The 18,919-nt window shown below is 55.8% G+C and overlaps 1 long non-coding RNA gene across 1 annotated transcript; it reads right to left on the bottom strand.

Annotated features, from left to right (window-relative positions):
• Positions 1-11,061: 11,061 nt before the first annotated feature.
• On the bottom strand, positions 11,062-18,607 carry LOC147109992 (uncharacterized). The gene is made up of 3 exons (XR_015080447.1): positions 18,512-18,607; positions 15,040-15,214; positions 11,062-11,372 (listed from the first exon to the last, which is right to left on the bottom strand). It is a non-coding gene; the product is annotated as an uncharacterized LOC147109992 (long non-coding RNA).
• Positions 18,608-18,919: the final 312 nt, after the last annotated feature.

Below are 18,919 nucleotides of genomic sequence, written 5' to 3'. Positions count from 1 at the left end.
GGGAAAGAGGATGCTTTCAAGAGGGGGCGGGCTTTATCGGAGTAGTTGGGGACCCATTGGGCATAATACGAGAATAACCCCAGGCACCTTTTCAGGGCTTTGGGAGTGTTGGGCAGGGGCAGCTCCCGTAGGAGGCGCAATCGGTTGGGGTCTGGTCCGATTTCCCCATTCTCCACCACGCTGCCTAGTATGCAGAGGCGCGTGGTGTTGAAAACGCACTTGTCCTCGTTGTAGTTGAGGTTGAGTTTTCGTGCGGTTTTCAGAAACCTCGCGAGGTTTGAGTCGTGGTCCTGTTGGTTGTGGCCGCAGATGGTGACGTTGTCGAGATAGGGGAAGGTTGCCTGCAAGTGGTGGTCATCGACCATGCGGTCCATCTCCCTCTGAAAGACCGAGACCCCATTCTTCACCCCAAAGGGGACTCTGAGGAACTGGTAGAGGCATCCGTTTGCCTCGAAGGCGGTGTACGAATGGCCCTCTGGTCTGATAGGGAGCTGGTGATACGCTGACTTGAGGTCGATGGTGGAGAACACCCGGTATTGGGCGATTTGGTTCACCATCTCGGATATGCGGGGTAGCGGGTAGGCGTCTAGTTGGGTATAGATGTTGACTGTTTGACTATAGTCAATCACCATCCGCTTCTTCTCGCTACCCCTCACCACCACCACTTGGGCGCGCCACGGGCTGTTGCTGCGTTCAATAATGCGCTCCCTCAGGAGCCTGTCTACCTCGGTCGTGATAAACCGCCTGTCCTCCCAGCTGTACCTCCTGCTTTTGGTCGCTATTGGCCGGCAGTTAGGGGTAAGGTTCGCGAATAGCGAAGGCGGCTTTACCTTCAGGGTAGCCAGACCGCACACTGTGAGGGGTGGCTGGGTCCCACCGAAATTGAGCGTGATGCTTTGGTGGTGGCACTGAAAATTCAGGCCCAAGATCACGCTCTCACATAAATCCTTCATAATTAACAGTTTAAAATTATTATATACAGTGCCTTTAACGGACAATCGTACCGCGCAGTAACCCGCAATAGTCGATATCTGGGTTTTGTCGGCCATAGAGATCCTGCCCTGAGTAGGGACTATAGTTAGAGAGAGTTGTTGTACCAGATCAGGGTGAATGAAGCTCTCCGTGCTCCCGCTGTCAATTAAACATTTAACCTTGCACCCGTTTACCTCGATGTCCACCATCGATTTGGATAGTGGGTGCGGTCTGGACTGGTCCACTGTGATCGACGCCACTGTAGGGCCCTGATCGGGACAAGATGGTGGGCCACACGAGGCCGGGTAAGATGGCGTCCACGATGTCTGCTCGCGAGATGGCGGACCCCACGAGGTCGGACAAGATGGCGTCCAAGATGGCCGCTCCCACGGCGCGCACGCGGCGGTGGCGGTTTTGCCTGTGGGGTTCCCTCTGCACACCTTCCCAAAGTGCCCCTTCTTACCGCACTTACAGCAGGTGGTGCCTTTCGCCGGGCACAGGTTCCTGGTGTGCTTCGGCTGCCCGCAGAAGTAGCATTTGGGGCCCCGATGCGTCGCGGCGGTCGTAGGGTTTCTGGGGGGAGAGCAGGGCCCCGACGGTGTTGGGCTACCGGGCGGGGAAGCAGAGGCGGCGTGGGCCGCGCGGCCTGACGAGTAGGAGTCAGAGTTCTTCTGAGCCACATCCAGCGATCGCGCTGTGTCCACAGCCTGTGTCAGATCTAGGCCCGTTTTCTCTAGCAGTCTCTGCCGGATGTAATTAGAGCTAAGGCCTGCGATAAAGGCATCCCGAATAAGCTCGTCTGTGTATACCGTGGCTTTCGCGTCTTTGCATTTGCAGTCTTTGCCAAGCACTTTTAGGGTGACTAGAAAGTCCTCTAGCGACTCTCCGGGTCGCTGTGTGCAGGTAGCAAGCAGGTGCCTGGCGTACACCTCGTTGGTAGGCCGCTGATAGTTGGCCTTTAGAATGTTGCAGGCATCCAGGTAGGTGGCTGCGCCTTGGATGAGTGGAAAAACCCGGTGGCTTACCCGATTCTGCAGGATCCCGAGTTTCACATCTCCGGTGGCTGTAGGGGCTGTGACGGCTTCGGAGTTGGCCATAAGGAATTCCAAGCACTGGAACCAGTGTCCAAACCGTGCCGATGCATCCGAAGCATGCGGGTCCAAATCCAAGCGTCCCGGTTTCAAAAGTTGATCCATCGTTAAAGTTTGCTAATAAAATTGATGCGCCTCAATGACTTCAAGACTCAAAGTTAACTGAATAAAACAAGGCTTTTATTAGCAAAGAAAAGATGCCTGTGGCTTCACCTAGCATGCTGCTGTTCTGCTGCAAGACAAGCCTGGGCTTGTCTTAAGTAGGGCCAGGTATGGGCGGAGCCGACACACAAAGGGGGCGGTCCACTATACACAATACAAGGTAAAGCACCGGAGCAGGCAATACAATATATGTAGTTAACTACAGAGTCTGATGAATGACATATTTCATCACATTGGGGATCAGGCGAGAAAGTGGAGTTGAGGTCGATGATCAGCCATGGTCTCATTGAGTGGCGGAGCAGGCTCGAGGGGTCGAAAGGCTGACTCCTGCTCCTATTTTTTATGTTCTTATCTAACACTGACTACAATTCCAAAACTGTACTTCTTTGGCTGTGAAGCGCTGCTGGTGGAAGACCCTGTATAAATTCATGTCCCTCCTTTCTTCTTGTAGAGTCAGTCCCACAGTGCGGGGAAAGGTTGAGAGAGGGTTTCTCATCCCAGCGATTGCATGGCAGTCTTCCGTTCACAGTCTTGCTCCAATGGAAGAGTCTCGTGTCTTCCCAAATCCCGTAATCTCTGGATCAAAGATTGGGGGAGGCCCACCGTCTAACATAAACATAGAAACATAGAGAAATAGGAGCAGGAGTCGGCCATTCGGCCCTTGGAGCCTGCTCCACCATTCAATAGGATCGTGGCTGATCCTCTATCTCAATACCATATTCCTGCTCTCTCCCCATACCCCTTGATGCCTTTTATGTCTAGAAATCTATCGATCTCCTTCTTAAATATATTCAGTGACTTGGCCTCCACAGCCTTCTATGGTAGAAAATTCCACAGGTTCACCACCCTCCTCATCTCAGTCCTAAATGTCCTACCCCGTATCCTGAGTCTGTGACCCCTCCTTCTCGACCCCCCAGCCAGGGGAAACATCCTCCCTGCATCCAGTCTGTCTAGCCCGGTCAGAATTTTATACGTTTCCACGAGATCCCCTCTCATTCTTCTAAACTCTAGTGAATACAGGCCTGATCGACCCAATCTCTCCTCATACGACAGTCCTGCCATCCCAGGAATCAGTCTGGTGAACCTTCGCTGCACTCCCTCTATGGCAAGTATATCCTTCCTTAGGTAAGGAGACCAAAACTGCACACAGTACTCCAGGTGTGGTCTCACCAAGGCCCTGTATAACTGTAGTAAGAGATCCTTGCTCCTGTACTCAAATCCTCTTGCAATGAAGGCCAACATACCGTTTGCCTTCCTAACTGCTTGCTGCACCTGCATGTTTGCTTTGAGTGACTGGTGTACAAGGACACCCAGGTCCCTCTGTACATCAACATTTCCCAATCTAGCACCATTTAAATAATACTCTGCCTTCTTTTTCCCACCGAAGTGGATAACTTCACATTTATCCACATTATACTGCATTTAAGTCAGGACAGAGAAAGCGAAAGAGAATAAAGGTGGGGCTGGAGGCAGAGCGAGAAAGAGCTGGGCCGACACTGCCATCCCAGTGCAAGGTCTCCCTCTGCTGGGCTCAGGCCGGAATTACCAGTGCTGGAGGAACCACAGAATCGGAGAATCACACAGCACAGAAGGAGGCCATTCGGCCCATCGTGCCTGTGCCAGCTCTTTAACAGAGCTCCCCAATTAGCTCCACTCCCCCCTCGCTCTTTCCCCACAGCCCTGGAAATGTTTTTCCTCTTCATGTATTTATCCAATTCCCCTTTTGAAAGTTACTATTGAATCTGCTCCCACCGCCCTTTCAGGCAGCGCGTTCCAGATCACAACAACTCGCTGAGTAAAAAATCATGTCGCCTTTGGATCTTCTGCCAATCACCTTAAATCTGTGTCCCCTGGTTCTCGACCCCTCCGCCAATGGGAACAGTCTCTCCTCATTTACTCTATCAAAACCCCTTATGACTTTGAACGCCTCAATTAAATCTCCTCTTAACCTTCTCTGCTCTAAGGAGAACAACCCCAGCTTCTCCAATCTCTCTATGCAACTGAAGTCCCACATCCCTGGAACCATTCTGGTAAATCTCCTCTGCACCCTCTCTAAGGCCTTCACATCCTTACTAAAGTGCGTTGCCCAGAATTGGACACAATACTCCAGTTAAGGCCGAACCAGTGTTTTATAAAGGGTCATCATAACTTCCTTGCTTTTATACTCTATTTATGAAGCCCAGGATCCCGTGTGCTTTTTTAACCGCTTTCTCAACCTGCCCTGCCACCTTCAACGATTTGTGCCCATATACCCCCGGGTCTCTCTGTTCCTGCACCCCCTTTAGAATTGCACCCTTTAGTTTATATTGCCTCTCCTCATTCTTCCTACCAAATAGCAGCGCTTCACACTTCTCTGTGTTAAACTGCATCTGCCATGTGTCTGCCCATTTCGCCAGTCTGTCTCTGTCCCCCTGAAATCTGTTACTATCCTCCTCACTGTTTACTACATTTCCGAGTTTCGTGTCATCTGCAAACTTTGAAATCATGCACCGTACACCCAAGTCCGGGTCATTAATATACATCAAACATCCTCTTTTGAAAATCGCAATCCCCTTCCTCAATTCTCCACCAGCACTCCGACAGGCAAAGCCACACAGAAGACAGGCGCTAAGGGAATGCACAAGGGTGGTTAGTTTACTTTGTTATGTACCTTTGGATGGATTGATGTATGAAGTTCGGATTGGAAAGCCTGCTTTGTGGTGCCTTTCATTCCAGCATTGCGGTCAAGAGAGTGCTGCGACGGTCAGTTACAGAGGGATGGTGAGGTGTGTGACTGCTGGACAATAGGGATTTGGGGTTGGGTTCAGCAGAACCGTGGTCGAATGAGGTGATCACGGACAGCCTGGCAAGAGGCACTTGTTCCTCCTCCTCTGTGAGCATCTTGTCCTCTTCCTTGCTGCCTCTACTCCATCTCTCTCCTATGCTGCAGGCCAAGGAAGAAGACAGCTGGAGCACCCAGGAGAGGTTACAAAAGCACACAGGATCCTGGGCTTCATGGATAGAGGCACCGGGTACAAAAGCAAGGAAGTTATGGTGAACCTTTATAAAACACTGGTCCGACCTCAACTGGAGTATTGTGTCCAATTCTGGGCACCGCACTTTAGGAAGGATGTGAAGGCCTTAGAGAGGGTGCAGAAAAGATTTACGAGAATGGTTCCCGGGATGAGGGACTTCAGTGACGTGGAGAGACTGGAGAAGCTGGGATTGTTCTCCTTGGAGCAGAGAAGGTTAAGGGGAGATTGACCAGGATGGTTCCCGGGATGAGGGACTTCAGTGATGTGGAGAGACTGGAGAAGCTGGGGTTGTTCTCCTTAGAGCAGAGAAGGTTGAGGGGAGATTTGATCGAGGTGTTCAAAATCATGAGGGGGTCTGGACAGAGCAGAGAGAGAGAAACTGTTCCCATTGGCGGAAGGGTCGAGAACCAGAGGACACAGATTGAAGGTGATTGGCAAAAGAGCTATAGGCGACATGAGGAAAAACTTTTTTACAAGCGAGTGGTTAGGATCTGGAATGCTCTGCCTGAGAGGGTGGTGGAGGCAGACTCAATCATTGCTTTCTAAAGGGAATTGGATAAGTAGCTGAAGGAAAAAAAATTGCAGGGCTACGGGGAAAGGGCGGGGGAGTGGGACTAGCTGAAGTGTTCTTGCAGAGAGCTGGCTCGGGCTCGACAGGCCGAATGGCCTCCTTTTGTGCTGTAACCATTCTATGATTCGACGATGATTCTCTGATTGGAGCAAGTGGTCATGACCGGAACCCTTGAATTCAGAAGCAAGGCCTTCTCTGCTTGCAGCGCCATGAACCGACCCCAAACAACCCTGGAAAGATCCAAAACCCTTCTACAAACTTAAACCCAGCCGGTCGAATTAATCAGCGCCCAACCCGAGATTGCTGACGATCCCTTGAAATTTCGCTGGTCGAGGGGATCCTTGCTGCTGCTGAAGGGCAGGTTCAGCGGTGCCAGGTTAAGAGAGGGCGCTAGCTCTGGTGGTGACGACGGAAACGGCAGCGCCGCGGCCGAGAAATCGAGCGCCGAATTCCCCGCCCTGTCTAACTTTTTCCCCGTTCCGGTGGAAAGGTCATCGGCCTGAACCGTGAGCCCCAGGCGGGAATTTTCTTCGGGGAGGCGGGTTGCCCTCGAAAGTCGGGAGGCCAGGTGAAGTGGCGATCGGAGGCCTCGTGGTGGGGTGGGTACGGTTGGGACCCTGGATCCAGGAGGTGGGTATAAAGCCACTCACCTCCTGGATCCAGCAGTCCCTGCCTCGGTTTAACTGCTGGGTTCACAAGATTCGCACAGCCCGTGACCTTTTCCACCTAGAAGGACAAGGGCAGCAGGCGCACGGGAACACCGCCACCTCCAAATTACACACACCATTCTGGCTTAGAAGTGTACCCAAGAAGCTCGACACCATCCAGGACAAAGCAGCCCGCTTGATTGGCACCCCATCCACCACCTTAAACATTCACTCCCTCCACCACCGGCGTACCGTGGCTGCAGTGTGTACCATCTACAAGACGCACTGCAGCAACTCGCCAAGGCTTCTTCGGCAGCACCTCCCAAACCCGCCACCTCTTCCACCTAGAAGGACAAGGGCAGCAGGCGCATGGGACCACCACTGCCTCCAAGTTCCCCTCCAAGTCACACACACCATCCCGACTTGGAAATATATCGGCCGTTCCTTCATCGTCGCTGGGTCAAAATCCTGGAACTCCCTCCCTAACAGCACTGTGGGAGCACCTTCACCACACGGACTGCAGCGGTTCACCACCACCTTCTCAAGGGGCAACTAGGGATGGGCAACAAATGCTGGCCTTGCCAGCGACACCCACATCCCATAAACCAATTTTTAAAAACACGCCCTTTTTTTTTAATGGGAGAATCCAAGCCTCTGTTTCTCCCCAGACCTGCTGAGCGTTCCCAGCATTTCCTGTTTTTTTTTGTCCTGGTTACCTTCCACGGAATGATACGGCACAGCAGGAAGCCATTCGGCCCGTCGCACCTGTGCCAGCTTATTGGCAGTGCCGTCCACAATCAGCCTATTGGCTGGCGGGGGCCAGAATTTACTGCCCATCCCTAATTGAGCCTTCAGAAGGCGGTGAGCGAGCCACCCTCTTGAACTGCTGCAGTCCGTGTGGTGAAGGGTTTACCTAGCAGTTTGTTACAACTGAGCTTCAGAGGGCCAGTTAAGAGTCAACCACATTGCTGCGGGTCTGGAGCCACATATAGGCCAGACCGGGTAAGGGCAGTAGATTTCCTTCCCAAAATACATTAGTGAACCAGATGGGTTTTTACATCAATCTAGTAGCTTCGCCCACAAGGTCACCATTACTGATACTAGCTTTATATTCCAGATTAACTTAATTAACTGAATTTAAATTCCCAGCGGCTGTGGTGGGATTTAAACTCACATCTCTGAAATCACTAGTCCAGGCCTCTGGATTACCAGCCCAGTGACATTACCACTACACTACCGTTTCCCCATACATTTTACCCCTTCAAGTATTTAACCAGTTTTGATCTATTGTAGTGTCAGCCGTGGCTCAGTGGGGAGCGCCCTCGCCTCTGAGTAGGAAGGTTGTGGGTTCAACTCCCACTCCAGGGACTTGAGCACAGTCAAGCTACACTGACACTCCAGTGCAGTACTGAGGGAGCGCCGCACTGTCGGAGGGGCAGTACTAAGGGAGCGCCACACTGTCGGAGGGGCAGTACTAAGGGAGCGCCACACTGTCGGAGGGGCAGTACTGAGGGAGCGCCGCACTGTCGGAGGGGCAGTACTGAGGGAGCGCCGCACTGTCGGAGGGGCAGTACAGAGAGAGCGCTGCACTGTCGGAGGGGCAGTACTGAGGGAGCGCCGCACTGTCGGAGGGGCAGTACTGAGGGAGCGCCACACTGTCAGAGGGTCAGTACTGAGGGAGCGCCGCACTGTCGGAGGGGCAGTACAGAGAGAGCGCTGCACTGTCGGAGGGGCAGTACTGAGGGAGCGCCACACTGTCGGAGGGGCAGTACTGAGGGAGCGCCACACTGTCGGAGGGGCAGTACTGAGGGAGCGCCACACTGTCGGAGGGGCAGTACTGAGGGAGCGCCGCACTGTCGGAGGGGCAGTACTAAGGGAGCGCCGCACTGTCGGAGGGGCAGTACTGAGGGAGCGCCACACTGTCGGAGGGGCAGTACTGAGGGAGCGCAGCACTGTCGGAGGGGCAGTACAGAGAGAGCGCCGCACTGTCGGAGGGGCAGTACTGAGGGAGCGCCGCACTGTCGGAGGGGCAGTACTGAGGGAGCGCCACACTGTCGGAGGGGCAGTACTGAGGGAGCGCCACACTGTCGGAGGGGCAGTACTGAGGGAGCGCCGCACTGTCGGAGGGGCAGTACTGAGGGAGCGCCGCACTGTCGGAGGGGCAGTACTAAGGGAGCGCCGCACTGTCGGAGGGGCAGTGCTGAGGGAGCGCCGCACTGTCGGAGGGGCAGTACTGAGGGAGCACCGCACTGTCGGAGGGGCAGTACTGAGGGAGCGCCACACTGTCGGCGGGGCAGTACTGAGGGAGCGCCGCACTGTCGGAGGGTCAGTACTGAGGGAGCGCCGCACTGTCGGAGGGGCAGTACTGAGGGAGCGCCGCACTGTCGGAGGGGCAGTACAGAGAGAGCGCTGCACTGTCGGAGGGGCAGTACTGAGGGAGCGCCACACTGTCGGAGGGGCAGTACAGAGAGAGCGCTGCACTGTCGGAGGGGCAGTACTGAGGGAGCGCCACACTGTCAGAGGGGCAGTACAGAGAGAGCGCTGCACTGTCGGAGGGGCAGTACTGAGGGAGCGCCACACTGTCAGAGGGGCAGTACAGAGAGAGCGCTGCACTGTCAGAGGGGCAGTACTGAGGGAGCGCCGCACTGTCGGAGGGGCAGTGCTGAGGGAGCGCCGCACTGTCAGAGGGGCAGTACAGAGAGAGCGCTGCACTGTCAGAGGGGCAGTACTGAGGGAGCGCCACACTGTCGGAGGGGCAGTACTGAGGGAGCGCCGCACTGTCGGAGGGGCAGTACTAAGGGAGCGCCGCACTGTCGGAGGGGCAGTACTGGGGGAGCGCCGCACTGTCAGAGGGGCAGTACTGAGGGAGCGCTGCACTGTCAGAGGGGCAGTACTGAGGGAGCGCCACACTGTCGGAGGGGCAGTACTGAGGGAGTGCCGTACTGTGGGAGGGGCAGTACTGAGGGAGCGCCGCACTGTCAGAGGGGCAGTACTGAGGGAGCGCCGCACTGTCGGAGGGGCAGTACTGAGGGAGCGCCACACTGTCAGAGGGGCAGTACTGGGGGAGCACCGCACTGTCAGAGGGGCGTTACTGAGGGAGCGCCGCACTGTCAGAGGGGCAGTACTGAGGGAGCGCCGCACTGTCGGAGGGGCAGTACTAAGGGAGCGCCGCACTGTCGGAGGGGCAGTACTGGGGGAGCGCCGCACTGTCAGAGGGGCAGTACTGAGGGAGCGCTGCACTGTCAGAGGGGCAGTACTGAGGGAGCGCCACACTGTCGGAGGGGCAGTACTGAGGGAGTGCCGTACTGTGGGAGGGGCAGTACTGAGGGAGCGCCGCACTGTCAGAGGGGCAGTACTGAGGGAGCGCCGCACTGTCGGAGGGGCAGTACTGAGGGAGCGCCGCACTGTCAGAGGGGCAGTACTGGGGGAGCACCGCACTGTCAGAGGGGCGTTACTGAGGGAGCGCTGCATTGGCGGAGGAGACGTTAAACCGATGCCCCGTCTGCTCTCTCTCAGGTGGGCTATTTCCCATCTTATTTCGAAGAAGAGCACGGGGAAGTGCAAAGAGACCTGGGTGTTCTTGTGTACCAGTCGCTGAAGATAAGCATGTAGTTGCAGCAGGCGGTTAAGAAGGCAAATGTTATGTTGGCCTTCGTAGCGAGAGGGTTCGAGTACAGGAACAAGGATGTCTTGCTGCCGTTGTACAGGGCCTTGGTGAGACCGCACCTTGAGTATTGTGTACAGTTTTGGTCGCCTTATCTGAGGAAGGATGTTCTTGCCATGGAGGGAGTGCAGCGAAGATTCACCAGGCTGATACCTGGGATGGCAGGAATGACGTACGAGGAGAGATTGTGTTGATTGGGCTTATACTCACTGGAGTTTAGAAGAATGAGAGGGGATCTCATCGAAACCTATAAAATTCTGTCAGGCCTGGACAGACTAGATGCAGGAAGGATGTTCCCGATGGCCGGGGAGTCCAGAACCAGGGGTCATAGTCTAAGGATAAGGGGTAGGACATTTAGGACTGAAATGAGGAGGAATTTCTTCACCCAGAGAGTGGTGAACCTGTGGAATTCTCTGTCACAGAGGGCGGTGGAGGCCAATTCATTAAATATATTCAAGAAAGAGTTGGATATATTTGTTAAGGCTAAAGGGATCAAGGGGTATGGGGAGAAAGCAGGGACAGGGTACTGAATTTGGATGATCAGCCATGATCTCATTAAATGGCGGAGCAGGCTCAAGGAGCTGAATGGCCGACTCCTGCTCCTATCTTCTATGTTTCTATGGGAGTTATCCCCGGTGTCCTGGCCAATATTTATCTGATTTACAGATGATCTGGTCATTATCACATTGCTGTTTGTGGGAGCTTGCTGTGTGCAAACTGACTGCCGCATTTCCCATATTACAACAGTGAATACATTTCAAAAGTACTTCACTGGCTGTAAAGTGTTTTGGGACGTCCGGTGGTCGTGAAAGGCGCTGGAGAAATGCAAGTTTTTTTTTATTAATGAAGGATGTGTGTGTGCTGGTCCTACAGTTGTTTCTGGAGAGCATTAAGTCATTGAAACATGTAATGTACAGCACGTTAAATAAATCAACGCAAATTCCAGGATTTAATCGGGTTTAATTTTCATTGGCTCTTGTCACAAGCAGCACAGAAATCGCTTGGTGCTGTCGTAGTCACAGGTGGAATCTGTCGTTCTCACATTACCAATATACATCGTGCCGCATGTTATAGATACAGCAGTGGGGAAACAGCCAAGGATCGGGTTATACAAGGGTTAGTAAAAGCAGGGCGGTCGAGCGGCTTGCTGAACACTCATGAAGCAGTCTGGTCACAGCGAACGCTCCAGATCACCGTCCTCACGAGAAGATCAGGTCCCTCCAGGCCTCTCTAGTCTGCTCATTGAATCGCCTGCAACACATTGCAACAGAGGCCAGCGTGAGGGCCAGCGCTGAACGAGGGCGGAGCGTGAGGGCCAGCGCTGAACGAGGGCGGAGCGTGAGGGCCAGCGCTGAACGAGGGCGGAGCGTGAGGGCCAGCGCTGAACGAGGGCGGAGCGTGAGGGCCAGCGTGAGGGCCAGCGCTGAACGAGGGCGGAGCGGCGGCCGAGGGCAAAGGAATTCAGCCATGGGAGGGCGGGGAGGGGAGGCGTCACAGCCAGGGTCAACCAATCAATGGGGAGCGCCGCGACGGGCGGACTATTCGACCATGGCGAGTGTCACAGTGCATGGCAACCGCTTGGTCAGCCAACCAATGGGGAGCACCGCGACGGGCAGACTATTCGACCATGGGGAATGTCACAGTGCATGGCAACCGCTTGGTCAGCCAACCAATGGGGAGCGCCGCGACGTGCAGAGTATTCGACCATGGGGAATGTCACAGTGCATGGCAAGAACTGTGCACCGTGCTCCAAGTGTGGTCCAATCAAGGTTCTATACAAGTTTAACATAACTTCTCTGTTTTTCAATTCTATTCCTCTAGAAATTAACCCCAGTACTTTGTTTGCTTTTTTATGGCCTTATTAACCTGCGATGCTACTTTTAATGATTTGTGTGTCTGTATCTGCAGATCCCTCTGCTCCTAGAAAATAAGAACATGAGTTAGGAGCAGGAGTCGGCCATTTGGCCCCTCGAGCCTTCTCCGCCATACGGCCCCTCGAGCCTTCTCCGCCATACGGCCCCTCGAGCCTGCTCCGCCATACGGCCCCTCGAGCCTTCTCCGCCATACGGCCCCTCGAGCCTGCTCCGCCATACGGCCCCTCGAGCCTGCTCCGCCATACGGCCCCTCGAGCCTTCTCCGCCATACGGCCCCTCGAGCCTGCTCCGCCATACGGCCCCTCGAGCCTTCTCCGCCATACGGCCCCTCGAGCCTGCTCCGCCATACGGCCCCTCGAGCCTTCTCCGCCATACGGCCCCTCGAGCCTGCTCCGCCATACGGCCCCTTGAGCCTGCTCCGCCATACGGCCCCTCGAGCCTGCTCCGCCATACGGCCCCTCGAGCCTTCTCCGCCATACGGCCCCTCGAGCCTGCTCCGCCATACGGCCCCTCGAGCCTGCTCCGCCATACGGCCCCTCGAGCCTTCTCCGCCATACGGCCCCTCGAGCCTGCTCCGCCATACGGCCCCTCGAGCCTGCTCCGCCATACGGCCCCTCGAGCCCGCTCCGCCATTCGGCCCCTCGAGCCCGCTCCGCCATTCGGCCCCTCGAGCCCGCTCCGCCATACGGCCCCTCGAGCCCGCTCCGCCATTCGGCCCCTCGAGCCCGCTTCGCATATTTGGCCCCTCGAGCCCGCTCCGCCATACGGCCCCTCGAGCCCGCTCCGCCACACGGCCCCTCGAGCCCGCTCCGCCATACAGCCCCTCGAGCCCGTTCCGCCAGTCGGCCCCTCGAGCCTGCTCCGCCACACAGCCCTCGAGCCTGCTCCGCCACACAGCCCTCGAGCCTGCTCCGCCACATGGCCCCTCGAGCCCGCTCCGCCATTCGGCCCCTCGAGCCTGCTCCGCCACACGGCCCCTCGAGCCCGCTCCGCCATTCGGCCCCTCGAGCCCGCTTCGCCATTCGGCCCCTCGAGCCCGCTCCGCCATTCGGCCCCTCGAGCCCGCTCCGCCATTCGGCCCCTCGAGCCCGCTCCGCCATTCGGCCCCTCGAGCCTGCTCCGCCACACGGCCCCTCGAGCCCGCTCCGCCATTCGGCCCCTCGAGCCCGCTCCACCATTCGGCCCCTCGAGCCCGCTCCGCCATTCGGCCCCTCGAGCCTGCTCCTCCCTACGGCCCCTCGAGCCCGCTCCGCCATACGGCCCCTCGAATCTGCTCCGCCACACGGCCCCTCGAGCCTGCTCCGCCAATCAGCCCCTCGAGCCTGCTCCGCCACACGGCCCCTCGAGCCCGCTCCGCCATTCGGCCCCTCGAGCCCGCTTCACCATTCGGCCCCTCGAGCCTACTCCGCCATACGGCCCCTCGAGCCCGCTTCACCATTCGGCCCCTCGAGCCCGCTCCGCCATACGGCCCCTCGAGCCTGCTCCGCCAATCAGCCCCTCGAGCCTGCTCCGCCACACGGCCCCTCGAGCCCGCTCCACCATTCGGCCCCTCGAGCCCGCTTCACCATTCGGCCCCTCGAGCCTACTCCGCCATTCGGCCCCTCGAGCCCGCTCCGCCATTCGGCCCCTCGAGCCTGCTCCGCCACACGGCCCCTCGAGCCCGCTCCGCCATTCGGCCCCTCGAGCCCGCTCCGCCATTCGGCCCCTCGAACCCGCTCCGCCATTCGGCCCCTCGAGCCCGCTCCGCCATTCGGCCCCTCGAGCCTGCTCCGCCACACGGCCCCTCGAGCCCGCTCCGCCATTCGGCCCCTCGAGCCCGCTCCGCCATTCGGCCCCTCGAGCCCGCTCCGCCATTCGGCCCCTCGAGCCTGCTCCTCCCTACGGCCCCTCGAGCCCGCTCCGCCATACGGCCCCTCGAATCTGCTCCGCCACACGGCCCCTCGAGCCCGCTTCGCCATTCGGCCCCTCGAGCCCGCTCCGCCATACGGCCCCTCGAGCCTGCTCCGCCAATCAGCCCCTCGAGCCTGCTCCGCCACACGGCCCCTCGAGCCCGCTCCGCCATTCGGCCCCTCGAGCCCGCTTCACCATTCGGCCCCTCGAGCCTACACCGCCATACGGCCCCTCGAGCCCGCTTCACCATTCGGCCCCTCGAGCCCGCTCCGCCATTCGGCCCCTCGAGCCTGCTCCGCCATATGGCCCCTCGAGCCCGCTCCGCCATTCGGCCCCTCGAGCCTGCTCCACCACACGGCCCCTCTAGCCTGCTCCACCACATGGCCCCTTGAGCCTGCTCCACCACACGGCCCCTCTAGCCTGCTCCACCATTCAGCCCCTCAAGCCCGCTCTGCTATTCAATAAGATCATGGCTGATCTTCGACAAATCCACTTTCCTGCCCGATCTCCATATCCCTCGATTCCCTTAATATCCAAAAATCTATCGATCTCCACCTTGAATATACTCAACGACTGAGCCTCCACAGCCCTCTGGGGCAGAGAATTCCAAAGATTCACCGCCCTCTGAGTGAAGAAATTCCTCCGCATCTCAGTCCTCAATGGCCGACCCCTTATTCTGAGACTGTGACCCCTGGTTCTAGACTCTCCAGCCAGGGGGAAACAACCTCTCAGCATCGACCCTGTCAATTCCCCTCAGAATCTTGTATGTTTCAATAAGATCACCACTCATTCTCCTAAACTCCAGAGAGTATCGGCCCATTCTACACAATCTCTCCTCATAGGACAGTCCTCTCATCCCAGGAATCCTCGACACCATTTAGATACTTCTTTCCTAGGAGTAGGTGGCCTCCTTATTCTTCCGACCAAAATGTACCACCTCACCCGTATCTACACTGAAGTTCATGTATCCGATTGTGGTTTGCAGTGAGACGGAGAGACTGACAGGAGCATTCCAGGGCGGTGCTGTTGCAATGGGATTAGGGTGGGCGCGGGAGAAAGGGGGTGACCGACGGACAGATAGAGAGGGGATCGGACAGGGAGGGAGGGAGCGGCCGCACCGACAGCTCGCTGAGGAGGGAGGCGTCTTCTCTCACCGTATTTTATCCATAAAGTTCGAGAGGTTTACATCGCGGAATAATTCGCGGATTGCTCCTGTAATTCGGGCGTAGAAGGTACGGAAGCGGTCTTGGAAGTTGGTGTACGCTCCCAGATAAGACCCCTGTCCCGTGGGGAAGAGCGCCGATCTCGAGTGTGTGGCTGATGCATTCTCTGCGGGAAGCAAATTGCACCGTTAGTTCACGCTCTCCCTCTCTTTCTCTCTCTCTCTCTCAGTCTCTCTCTCTCACTGTCTCTCTCTCTCTCTCTCTCAATTCAATTCAATTCAATTCAAATCGCTTTATTGGCATGACAAGTTACATCTTATGTTGCCAAAGCATCGAAAAACATTCATGTTTGTTCACAAAAATACAGATCTATCCATACAGTGTATAAACAGATATATCCCTGAGTGTATAAATATACATTCGTATAATTTGTATATACTCTTTTCTTAGGTTTACTGGTTGTCCCTCTGTTTATGGCAAGCTGTAACATAGTGTTCCGCTAAGATCACAGATCACAGATCACAGATCACAGAAACCCCAGTGCAGATAGAGGCCATTTCAGCCCATCGAGCCTGCACCGACACATATCCCACCCGATCCCCGTAACCCCTACACCAACACATATCCCACCCTATCCCCGTAACCCCACGTATTTAATCCCCCTACCACTAAGGGTCAATTTATCATAGCCAATCAACCTAACCCGCACATCTTTGGACTGTGGGAGGAAACCGGAGCACCCGGAGAAAACCCACGCAAACACGGGGAGAATGTGCAAACTCCACACAGACAGTCACCCGAGGCCGGATTCGAACCCGGGTCCCTGGCGCTGTGAGGCAACAGTGCTAACCACTATGCCACCGTGCACAGTTTCTCTCTTTCCCTAGTAGGTATGGGAGTTTTTGGTCGTCATTCAAATTTCTGAATTCCGGGCATATTTTTGTGAATTTTGGGTAGAAATTCTCCCTGATGCCCTGATATTTTCTACAAGCTGTGAGGAAGTGCATCTCTGTCTCCACCACTCCCTGACTGCAGTGAGAGCATATCCTGTCCTCTCTTGGCAGCCTGGTCTGCCTGTGTCTGCCTTTTTCGATCGCCAGGCTATGTTCACTAAGTCTGTACCTTGTCAAGGTTTTTCTCAGTTTGCTATCCTTTACCATGGTCAGGTATTCAGCCATGTTGTATTGTCTGTTTAGGGCCAAGTAGCAATTGAGTTTGTTTTGGGTTTTTGTCGTTTCTGCCCAATATGACAGGTATTTTTCCTTTTGCTTAGTGACAATTGTGTTGGGTCGAATTCTCTGTGCTACGATGTCACTGTCCTGGGGCTGGCTATTGTTAGTAGTGTTAGTGGTTGCTTCACTGAGTCCCAGGACTAGTTGACTGAGGGTATTTTTCTTTATGGTCCTCTCTTGGCATTTCAAGGCTTCGTAATGATAGCAGTGGGGGTTGCTCATTTTTAGGTGTTTCCAAAATTTGGTGGCTCTTTTTTGGATAGTAATTATTAGTGGATATTGGCCTAGTTCTGCCCTGCATGCATTGTTTACGGTTTTCCTTTGAGTCCGGAGGATACTTTTACAGAATTCTGCATGTAGGATCTCAATTGGGTGTTTGTCCCATTTTGCAAATTCTTGTTGTGTTAGCGGTCCACACACTTCACTGCCATAGAATGCAATTGGTTCAATTATTGATTTAAAAATTTTGAGCCAAATGCTAATTGGGATTTCTATTTGGATTGATTTTTTAATGGCATAGAAAGCCCTTCTTGCTTTCTCTTTCAGTTCATTCACAGCCAGATGAAAATTTCTCTCACTCTCGCTCTCTGTCTCTCTCTCTCTGTCTCTCTCTCTCTCTGTCTCTCTCTCTCTGTCTCACTCTCTCTGCCTCTCTCTCTCTCTCTCTCTCAATCCCTCTCTGTCTCTCTCTCTGGGCTTGGCCTCTTCCTGCCCTCCACTCTTTGCTGCTCTTGTGCCCGCAGGCGAGGCAGTGGGTGGGCAACTTGACAACAGGGGGCTTTGCAGAGGAGCCTGAAAGTTACCGGAGCCATTGACCGGGCTCTTTGCAAGAAAATAAAAAGACACAGAACTTCCATCTCCACAAAGGCCTTCTCGTTTCTCTCGGGAATGCCTTAATTAACCACTCTGGAGTTATGCAGGGACATGTGACAACTGTGGCATACACAGCAAGATCCCACAAACATGAGAATGAGCAGTTAATCTTGCTTTGTTATTCTCTGGAGCTGTGGGTTGAGATACGACAGGGGGCAATCTTTTCCACTTCACTCACAATATTGTCATGGAGATCGTTAGCATAGAAAAAGACAAAAAGGATGGCATTTATAACGTCTTTCACCATCTCAGGACGTCCCAACGCGCTTCACAGCCAATGAACGACTTTTTTTGAAGTGTGGTCACTGTTGTAATGTAGTAAACGCGGCAGCCAATTTGTGCACAGCAAGCTCCCACAAACAGCAATGTGACAATGGCCAGATCATCTGTTTTAGTGAGGTTGGTTGAGGGATGAATATTAGCCCCAGGACACAGGGGAGAACTCCCCCCTGCTCTTCTTCCAATAGTGGCTGTGGGATCTTTTACATCCACCTGAGAGGGCAGACGGGGCCTCGGCTTAACGTCTCATCAGATAGCCGGCCCCTCGGACCGTGCGGCGCTCCCTCGGTACTGCCCCTCCAACAGTGTGATGCTCCCTCAGTACTGCCCCTCCGACAGTGCGGCGCTCCCTCAGTGCAACCCCTCCGACAGTGCGGCGCTCCCTCAGTACTGCCCCTCCGACAGTGCGGCGCTCCCTCAGTGCAACCCCTCCGACAGTGCGGCGCTCCTTCAGTACTGACCCTCTGACAGTGTGGCACTCTCTCAGTACTGCCCCTCCGACAGTGCAGCACTCACTCTGTACCGCCCCTCCGACAGTGCGGCGCTACCTCAGTACCGCCCTTCCAACAGTGCGGCGCTCCCTCAGTGCTGCCCCTCCGACAGTGCGGCGCTCCCTCAATATCGCCCCTCCGATTCTGCGATGCTCCCTCAGTACCGCCCCTCCAACAGTGCGGCGCTCCCTCAGTACTGCCCCTACGACAATGCGACCCTCCCTCAGTACTGACCCTCTGATAGTGCGGCGCTCCCTCAGTACTGCCCCTCCGACAGTGCGGTTCTCCCTCAGTACTGCCCCTCCGACAGTGCGGCGCTCCCTCAGTACTGCCCCTCCAACAGTGCGGCGCTCCCTCAGTACTGACCCTCTGACAGTGCGGCACTCCCTCAGTACTGACCCTACGATAGTGCGGCGCTCACTCAGTACTGCCCCTCCGACAGTGCGGCGCTCCCTCAGTACTGCCCCTCCGACAGTGCGGCGCTCCCTCAGTACTGCCCCTCCGACAGTGCGGCGCTCCCCCTATACATTATGAATTTATCAGAAATGGTTACTGCTCCCCCACCCCCAGTTTGGCTTAAGGACGTACCTGACAGAATGCACAGCGAGAGAAAAACAACCGCCCCCGAAACGAAAAGTAGCTTCATCGCTCAAAAAGCAAATCCTTTCTTGACCTGCAGAGCAAATAAATATCGCAACAGTTAACCAACGCTGGAGAGGTCGCAGTCACAATGGCCCGTAATCTCGCCATCTCCGTGGCAACATCTTTTGCCTCCTTGACGTGTGTCGGGAGTGTCGACCTGAATTACGGGCCTTATGTCTCTGGATTGACGGCAGGCAGTTGAGCCGTGGCGGTGGCTGCTGGGAGCGGCCGGGCGGGCGAGGGAGAAATGGGCCTGTCTCGCCCTCGCCCAGCCTTTGGACGTGCGTCCCTCCCAGTTGTCACCGGAGAGCGATCGGGAGCGGGGAACCCTGCCTGATCTCCACCCCCAGCGCC

Source organism: Somniosus microcephalus, chromosome 12 (genome assembly GCF_052327205.1).
Source record: "Somniosus microcephalus isolate GS21.2 chromosome 12, FLI_Smic_1.0, whole genome shotgun sequence".
Classification (NCBI taxonomy): Eukaryota; Metazoa; Chordata; class Chondrichthyes; order Squaliformes; family Somniosidae; genus Somniosus; species Somniosus microcephalus.
The sequence above is the reverse complement of the archived record's forward strand: the minus strand, read 5'-3'. Positions and strand labels throughout refer to the sequence as shown.